Source organism: Dermacentor silvarum, chromosome 11 (assembly GCF_013339745.2).
Source record: "Dermacentor silvarum isolate Dsil-2018 chromosome 11, BIME_Dsil_1.4, whole genome shotgun sequence".
In the NCBI taxonomy this organism is placed as follows: domain Eukaryota; kingdom Metazoa; phylum Arthropoda; class Arachnida; order Ixodida; family Ixodidae; genus Dermacentor; species Dermacentor silvarum.
Genome location: NC_051164.1, coordinates 25332398 through 25341467, shown reverse-complemented (window position 1 = coordinate 25341467; position 9070 = coordinate 25332398). Strand labels below are relative to the sequence as shown.

Genomic DNA, 9070 nt, shown 5'->3' with positions numbered 1-9070 from the left:
GGTACTACCAGATGACGTTTCGCCGCCACCAGGCGCCGCTACTATACCTCAAACTCCAGCGCAAGACGCCCATCGCAGATACGATACGGACACGATACGGCGCGGCAGCGCTGTGAGAAGAAGCCGACGGAGCAGAATGCACCCCCTCCCTCTCCGTCGCCTCACCCCCGTACCTCGCGCACGCGAAAGACGCCCGCGCGCTTCAGGCCTGCCTCCCTCCCTCCCTCCCTCGCGTTCGCTACATTGAGCCGGGATTGCCGGCTCCCCTCGTACGCTTTCACTTGCACACACAGCGTTCGGCGCACGGCGACAATTTTATCGCCGTTGGACTTTATACGGAACCTCACGGCGACGGCGATGCCGACGGCAGAAATGCGCTTGGACTGTCCATATAATTGCTATCGCAATAATAGATAGTCTCACGTACCTTGCCTCTTGCCTCTAGTGACCGGCGCTCGTCTTTGCCGCTGCTCGACTCCCCGCGCTCCGCGACAACGCTCCCCATTTTTGCTGCGTGACGCCCCACGACCCAATCGGTGGGCCGTGTAGCATGACGCCTCGGTAGGCGGCCGCGGCACCCCGGAAACAGCTCCAAGTCGAGGAACAGGCATTCGGGGGTTTCATCTCACTTGAGAGCCGGAATCACAGCAACGACTGCGTCCGCAGACCGAAGAAACTGCCGCATGCTAAGGTACTGATTTCAACATGAAAGAGAAGAATGCCGATCAAACGCTGTACCAAGGCGCAGTTCATACATAACATATCTTCCACTTTTTGGTATATATATTTTAACATATGTGATTGCTTCACGTAACTGGTGCTTGAGTATAGCTCGCAGACATGGTTGAACAAATTATGCCCGATACATGTACGAATATTGGGCGCTACTACTTAGCTCGCCGTCTGCGGCAACACCAGCCATAGACGTTAGATAAGCTGACATGAGGTTTAAGTGGTGCTCACATGGTGCCAAGCAAGTTTATGCAGCTTTATTTATTTTCTTGGGATTCTAAAACAGCGCAACAAGGCGGTATACGTGACGAATAAAGACGGCTCTCCATGTGTGTCTTTCTGTGTCTGGTATCCCGTCTAGTTGCGCTGTTTTAGAATCTCGAGTATATGTCACACCATCCTTCCGAAGCTTCCACTTTAGCAGCCTTCATTTTCAGCAACATTTAGACTAAAGGCGTCGAAGCATTGACGTACTTTCCTGCTCATGAAAGGAACATGCAAGTTTCTCAAGTTAAATCGACGACATGCAATCGTATTTGAAAAAAAATTCACCGACGATTACACACTTGTTTAAAATAGTGGGAATAATTCCAAGGCACCTTCTCTCGATATATACATACTCTTAGCAATTCACCTGCTGCAGAGGTGCACTCCCGCGCAACACATGCATGTTGCCTTCGTGATGTCGTTGCGCACCGGGCATGTGCTGCGAACGTGTCCACAGGTTGCGCAAAAGGTGCACGTCGGTACGTGCAAGTCTTCGCTCACCCTAACCATTGTCCGACTTATAGTGAAAGCCGGTGGTGTGGCAATAATTCTCGGAACACCTGCATGCTTATATGTAACTCCATTATGACGTTATACCACGTGGCAACCCAAGCGAGAAAAAAATATCGGGGTGAGATAAAAAAACACACATGAAGTTAGCAGTATTTTATTTCATCAGAGCACCACATTCACAAGAGCAATGATCAAAACTACATGAGCTTTGCTCCCTTTCGAGCAGACTTTACTTGCTACAGGAACCGCGCATAAAAATAAGATTTGATGGTTCGGGCCGTGAACTCCTCAAAATTCACACGGCATCCAACACGCACAAGAGTGTCGCAAGAAGCACCGAGACTGCAGCAAAACACGCATGTACTTGCATATACACACCGCCAAACAACGTGAACAGCCGCGGACAGTGCTTCGCCGCCCCGTCTGCGCCGTTCTGACCGAGCAAAGTGCGACAGCAGCGCCACGAGATGCGAGAATTGGTGGCGGGTCCACGCAGTCACGGAAGTTTGAAAAGTGATCCTTGTCGTGTAACGTTGGTTCCTACCGAGTGGTAAATCATGGCATATGCGGTGGCGCCAAGCGTTGTGGCGGCTTATGAGTGAATTATGAAGTGCGAAATGAATTGAAATTAAACAGTCTGGTTACAAAACACGGTACCAGGTAAGATGGCTTTCACGAATTGCTTATGCTTGCAAGAAACTACACGGCTCTCCAGGAGAGGTTTGGACCACTGGCAGAGATGAGCCTCGCTCATAGCATGAATTTATGCTTCGCGCCAGGGTAAGCGCCTAATCACAGTAAGACGGTGAGACGTGCTTGTTGGTCGTTGTTTGTCAAAAGAGGTATTTATAGCCAACATCTGATACACATGAAAACGTGTAGAAACATGATAAAAATAAAGGAAAAGAAAACGACAGCACAGCTCTTCCTGTTTTTTTTTCTGCTTGTTTCTATCCCTTTTTTCTGAGCGTTCACTTTCGCGCTTGGAAACTTCTTCACGCGTGATAAAATTGCGGGTCTCCGGGTTTGACAAGGAACGAGCTTAGTTTGTTCGCAGAGTGCGTGATGATGTTCGCAACTGCCGATAGCACTCAACCAGAAGGTGTAGCAATGGCGTTCTTCTAAATCTTTTTCTTAATTTTTTCATTTGATGGGTGTTTGTAAACGTAGATAAAACAGCTACGCAAGAGATAATGGGCCGTGAAATACTCCAGCAGCCATTTTTGAATGGAAACCTTCATATATTGACTAATAATTACCTTATTATTGCGATAGCAATTATATGGACACTTCAACCGGATTTCTGCCGTCGCCGTCGCCGTGAGGTTTCCTATAGATAAAATCTTCGCCGCGCGCCGTATGCCCGAGCGGAAGCGTGCGGGGACGCGCGCTGTCACGGAGAGCGAACGCACTCAATCTCCTACGCGCAAGCAAGGAAGCGGGAAGCCAGCGCCGGAGGGAGCGGAGGGGGGGGGGGGGGGCGCACTTCCTCTCTGCCAACAACCGCGCTCGTCGCTCGCTCGCACCGTCGCTTATCTCCACACGGCTCTGACCTTTATGCGCCGTGCATTCGCCGCTCAGTTTCCGTTGAAGCGATAGACCGCACGTACCTTCGCCCGTTGGTGCGGCGTATGCGCTTGCTGCCAGCGTTTTGACAGTCGTTGTCTGCAGTCATTCAGTGTGATCTATTCATGTTTGTTTGTGCGCGCTCACACCACGCTTGTTCAATCAGTTAGTAATAGTCGGGCCACATTTTCCAACGCACGCTACACATGCAGTGCTGCCCGGGTCGGCAGTGCAGCGCTACAGGTGTGTCCCTTCGCACGCGCTGCCCACGGGAAGCGCTTCTCATCAACACCACCGTTTCACACGCGCCTTCTCGTGGTCATCGAATCTCTCTTCATGTCGGTCTACTTACGCCGCAGCACACCTGCTTAATTAATCAGCTCATGTTTACTACAATTCATATTGCTACCAAAGCCGCTCACCTTACTTCGTCTGACATTGCTGTGTTGCTATCGCATTCATTGCTACGCCCTTAGGGCGAAACTGTGACATGTTTCACCCTTACGAATGATTTCATTAGGCAAACACAAAAATACTCAATGCGCCTACATGCGAGTGCTAAGACCATTACCACAACCATACGAAGAAACGGACATCGAAGGCAGAGAAAGCATAAGGGCAGGATTGTATTAGGTTTATTTGAAAAGAAGAACTATAATTTAAGGAAATACGAAAGTAGAGAAAATGATAACTCAGCGGACGTTCGTACCGACGGCAAATCTTTCGCATTAAAGGGCAACTCCGGCGATTTTTCGAAAGCCACTGGCTTTGATAAACTTTTGGAAATACGTTCTCTTTTGCACAGTGGCCATCTGTGCCAAAAAATACGACTTAAAATCGTTTAGTTTTCCTCAAAATAAATTTTAAAGATTGGTTGCGCGTTGCCGACTCATTCTCTCGAATGTAAAACTTTTTACTGGCCGCTCTGTTGGTAACCTCAGTCTACACCGCCAATTCGCTACAGTGAGTTAACTTCGCCCTGAAATAACGAAGCTGGTTATTTTTTCTACGAAACAACGGCCAACAGTGATCGTTTTAACGGACGTGAATCATGTTATAACCTGTGCTTCTTTTCGTCTTGCCTCCGCACAATGAGTTGAGTTTTGGAACGTCAGTGGCCACGCGTGGCGGCGGTGGGCCAAAAGCAAAGGGCGATCCTTCAGCGCTCATAACGTCGCTGAAATCGCGACTGTCTAGTTTGGAAGAGCTGGAAAATCTCAAGCATAACTTTGGTGTGGTCGAATCGGTTCATGGTCGAACGGTTGAGAAAGCAGCGCTAAAAAACACAGGCACAGGGACACATACTACACATGACGGGCGCTGACTTGCAACTAGCCTTTATTGTCATCACCCGTACATCTGTATGTGCCGCAATTGCTAACTACGGATTCACCATCTGATATGACAAGGCCAGTTTTGACAAGCTATGATGAAAACAGTCTTTTGAATATTGCATATAACAGACGCTTCATTCTGAGCATGCGTGGGGTGACGAAAGCCGCTAGGAGCAGAACTTATCAAACAAAAACGTAACAACTCGTGGATGCTTTGCTTCAAAGGCGTACGAACCTTGAAAATAAAAATGACAACGAGAAAATTAAGAAAGTACAATATGCGTGTGTGTCAGATGATGATCAACAATAACACGGAAAAAAGCATTAAACACAACCTGCGAGACACGCTAACACCACGTGCAAAAAAGAGAGAAAAAAAAAAAACACTATATACAGTTAGGCCAAAAATACGGCGCATTCAATGGAACCTCTAGATGAACGGTCGCTGCGTCAAAGATTGAGATAGAGAAGGCTTGCCAACGCAATTTTCTCAAGCGGCATGAATGAAAAAGATTCTTTAATTTGAATAAAAAGAAAGCTTCTCTGATCCATGAAGCGAGCGACAATTGCGTTAGCAAGCCTGCTAATTCACTGTCGGACGCAGAGATCGTTTATAGATGGTATGACGCAGAGATCGAGCAAGGTTCATGCTTCCGAGTAACGCCTGGTACCTGGGGGGGGGGGGGGGGGGGGGGGGGGGGGGGTACTGGGGTCGCGGCATGCTGTCGCGTCATCACGCGGCTATTTTTAACAGTAATTCTTGCGTGTTGTTCTAACGCGGACAAAATAATTACGCGACACATACGACACTGCACACAACTGCATCAGGCATTCTAAAACAGAATTATTACATTTATATCGATATTCGCTCCATCAATTCAGTAATTAAATTGTTGGTCAATTATTCTCACGTAATTATTGATAGTTAGATTATAACAAAAAATCTTCCTGGTGCGGTACGTCACTGCTGACAGAATACCATTAGTGGTGGTGGTGGTGAAAAGCCTTTATTGGTGTGAGCCCCCATAGTGTAGGGTCCCTAATCCTGGGACACCATTGGTCGAAGCCGCCAGCCTGGCTCTCTGGACCAAGGCCTTGTGGGCCTGAATGTCTGAGCCACCTCGCAGGGCCGCCTCCCAGTCCTTTATACCATTGGCTGCGTCATCGGATATTCTATGTTTTATTTTTAACAGCTTGGCTAATGTTTGCTGGGACACCCTGTATACGTATGTGCTATATCTTTATACATGCTTTATCAGCAAGGTAGACGCTATACTATCTAACCGTCAAAGTTGCGGTCTTACATACTTGACCGACTTTTTTGAGAAATTACTGCGCGCATACAAAAGCCATAACACATTTCATTCATAGCGCATGCATTTTATCCGAAACCTTGTTAGATTACCAAAAAGAGTGCAGCAGTGTTAGTGCTGACAATCTGAAAGCGATGCAATGTCACTGGCGACGCTCTTTACGGGCAGGTCCTGACGCCCTTCAGATGCCAATAGAAGCCCTAGACAGATTGTTAAAACTTTTGACGGTGGTAAACATTTTGACGTACCCGTGTCTGCGGTACCGGCGTATAGTCGCACCGGCGTATAGTTAGAGCCCTGTGCGAGGAGTTGAAGCACAATGCCAAACATTGTTATAGCTGTCAGTGCTTCGTGTTTCGATGTAAACTGCAAATTTTGTTTCGTATTTCAACTAAGCATAGCAAATATTTTGCCCTGTACTTTTTCTGGCTTCATTATTGTCTGTGACATCGTGTGATTGTAAGGAAAAACGAACCCCTCGGATGCCCTGATGCTTCTCAATTTGAAATATGTTTCCTTGTTGTAGAGCTTGCGCGTGTGAAAAAAAAAACTGGGGAGACGCTTAAGCTCCGCCTTTAAGAGTAGCACGCGAGAGCGTAAAAGGGTCCCTCACTGCTTTTTACGCTTCCTGGCAGCTTGTGCAACTGTAATCCTTGCCGGGAAATGCTTGCGGCGAATACTATGAGCGAAGGCGAGCGTTCTGGTTCGTTTTTTCGGTGTGCCCGCACGGCCGGCGCCGCCGTGATGATGATGATGACGATGATGATGATGATTTATTGGCATCCCCTTTGAAACGGGGCGGCGACAAATAGTCACCTGGCCTGCTTGATTTATACAGGTATAGTATACATGTTCTTTATCGAGCATTTTTGTATACCTCTCATTATTTTTCTTTTTGAAAAATTTACCTTGTACCGCTGCCTATGATTTTAAGAGATCAGGTCGTATCCATCTTTTCCCTGCTTTTTTTCCACCAGTACTCTAATCGTCTCTTGCTGATCTCTACGGCTGATCTGTTTATGTTGCCTTCCACTTTAAACCCAAGCGCTTCTGGGAGTTGCACGTTACCTACGGTTCTCGCTGGGTGGATCCCGTAGCATTCGTTAGGATGTGCTGAGTGGTCTCTGGATCTTTACTGCAGCATACACATGTCTCATCTAGTTCCGAATATTTGTTCCGATATGTTTTCGTCCTTAGGCAACCGGCTCGAGCCTCAAATAGCAAGGCACTGCCGTTTGTGTTATTGTACAGATTTTCCCTTCTAATTTCTTTCTTCTCATTCTTGTAAATCTCCATTCTCCTTTTCGTTTCCATTCTTTGCATCCAATTCACGGTCTCTATTTCTCTCACTTTCTTTCTGATGACCCCTGGTTGTCTATTTACAGTTTCGATTATCCTGTACTTGGTTGCCAACTTCCTTGACCTCTTCCTCCATTCTGTGTCCATGCTTTTCATGTAGAGATACTTGTGCACTTTAGCCGCCCATTTATTTTCATCCATGTTCCTGAGCCTTTCTTTAAAACTAATTTTGCTTTGTGCTTCTCTGACTTCAAAAGAGGCCCAACCCATGTCACCATGCACTGCCTCATTTGTCGTATTACCGTGTGCTCCCAAAGCCAACCGGCCTACTGATCTTTGGTTAACTTCCAAACCCGCCAATATATCCAATTTTAAGCATATAATGGCATTTGCGAATGTTAGCGCTGGCACCATTACTCCTTTGCAGATTCCATGCACCACCTCATGCTTATTGTGGCCCCACAGTGCTCTGTGTTTCATTATTGCTGCATTCCGCTTCCCCTTTATTTTCAGATTATCTTGGTGGTTGCTTGAGTAATTCTTTCCTTCGTTTGTGTGTACGCCGAGGTACTTATATTGCTTCATTATGTATATTACTTGCTGTTGAATTGACACCACGAAGTTACTCGTGTGTTCATTAAAGATCATAATCCCTGATTTCTCCGTGCTAATCTTAAGGCCTAGATTTGTCGCTGCGTTCCCACAGATATTCGCAAGTATCTGTAAATCTTTTTTATTGTCCGCTAGTAGCACAATGTCGTCTGCGTACAATGTTGCCGCGTAGGCGAGCGCCATGTGGTGGTGCTGCAAGAAACTGAGCGGCACATCTGTGGGATTGGTGGAAACGCGCCGCGTGCCGTGCTGTGATTGGTAGACAATTTTCGCTCACGGTCAGCGCCGGCGACGCCGAGCTTTCTGCATAACGGAGCCCTTAAAGCTTTTACTTTAAAATTGTTGAATTCATTTCAGTAGGAACACCCTTATCAAAACAGTTTAAACTATGCGTAGTTTGCCTTGTGTTAGGCTGGTTGGTCGTATTCACGTGTTGGACAAGTCGCCAACATTTTTAAACATTTTCTTCACAAGTTATTTCATACAACCTTGGTAACTTAGGCATGGATGCCCTAAAAATTAATTTCGTGTTTTTTTCTCCACAGACACACTTGACTGCGAGCTCCATGTAAGGCACCACAATAGGAGAGGAGTGTTCAACTACTGCGAACTTTATTACAGGGTGTATTGTCACGGGAAAATATTCCAGATTTATTCGGAAGCCTGCAAAAATTAAAAGAACGTGTTCACGAATACAGGAAGTTGCCGTATTGCAGAAGAACTTTGTTTCACTTTATTGTGAACACTTGGATAATGTGAACGAAAACAAAGCACTACTTAGCAAACAAGCATTTTGACGGGTTTCACTATTTGTTTATCGTCGGATAACAATTGTAAGCGTAAAGGAAATAAGATAAATTTGCAATGATGAAGATATTCAAACACGAGGGATCGCTCACAAGGGAGTGCTGCCAAAGACTGTGGAGTTCATGTTCTTCGGCCGAAAATTCCTGCGTACAGTGAGCCCACTGTGCGGTTTGTATTTCGCACACAACTATATTGCGGAAATGACGCCACCGTCTAAAAGGTCACGTAAAATTTAGCAAGCACTTCCTTTCTATTATAGCTTAAAATTATCATTTACACGATTGCATTACCTATTGTATTAGCTATTGCATTGTACCTATTGTACAGTACCTATTGTATGATCTATAATTAACTATTGTATTCATGCTGATGATGATGATTAGTGGGGTTTAATGGCGCAAGGGCCAGATATGGCCAAAGAGCGCCATACACATGGTAATGAGTTTCCGATGAGTTGTTTATTAAATAGAGGAATGTGCTGTGAATGGTGTATGTTAAGTGGCTGTAAATAGGCCTAAAAACAGTCGCTGTAACTTGCGTAAAATATATAACTATTAAAATGATGACAGTGACTAGAGATGTGGGAAATGACCATGGATGGTTTGTTCTGAGGTAAAAACGTGTACG

The 9070-nt window shown here is 46.1% G+C and overlaps 1 long non-coding RNA gene across 1 annotated transcript in view; it reads left to right on the top strand.

Moving 5' to 3' along the window:
• Positions 1-8387, top strand: part of LOC119432908 (uncharacterized) — a 116636-nt gene extending 108249 nt beyond the window's left edge. Inside the window, exon 6 of the long non-coding RNA XR_007464470.1 lies at positions 8182-8387. This is a non-coding gene — a long non-coding RNA (uncharacterized LOC119432908). The remainder of the gene's footprint in view (positions 1-8181) is intronic.
• Positions 8388-9070: the final 683 nt, after the last annotated feature.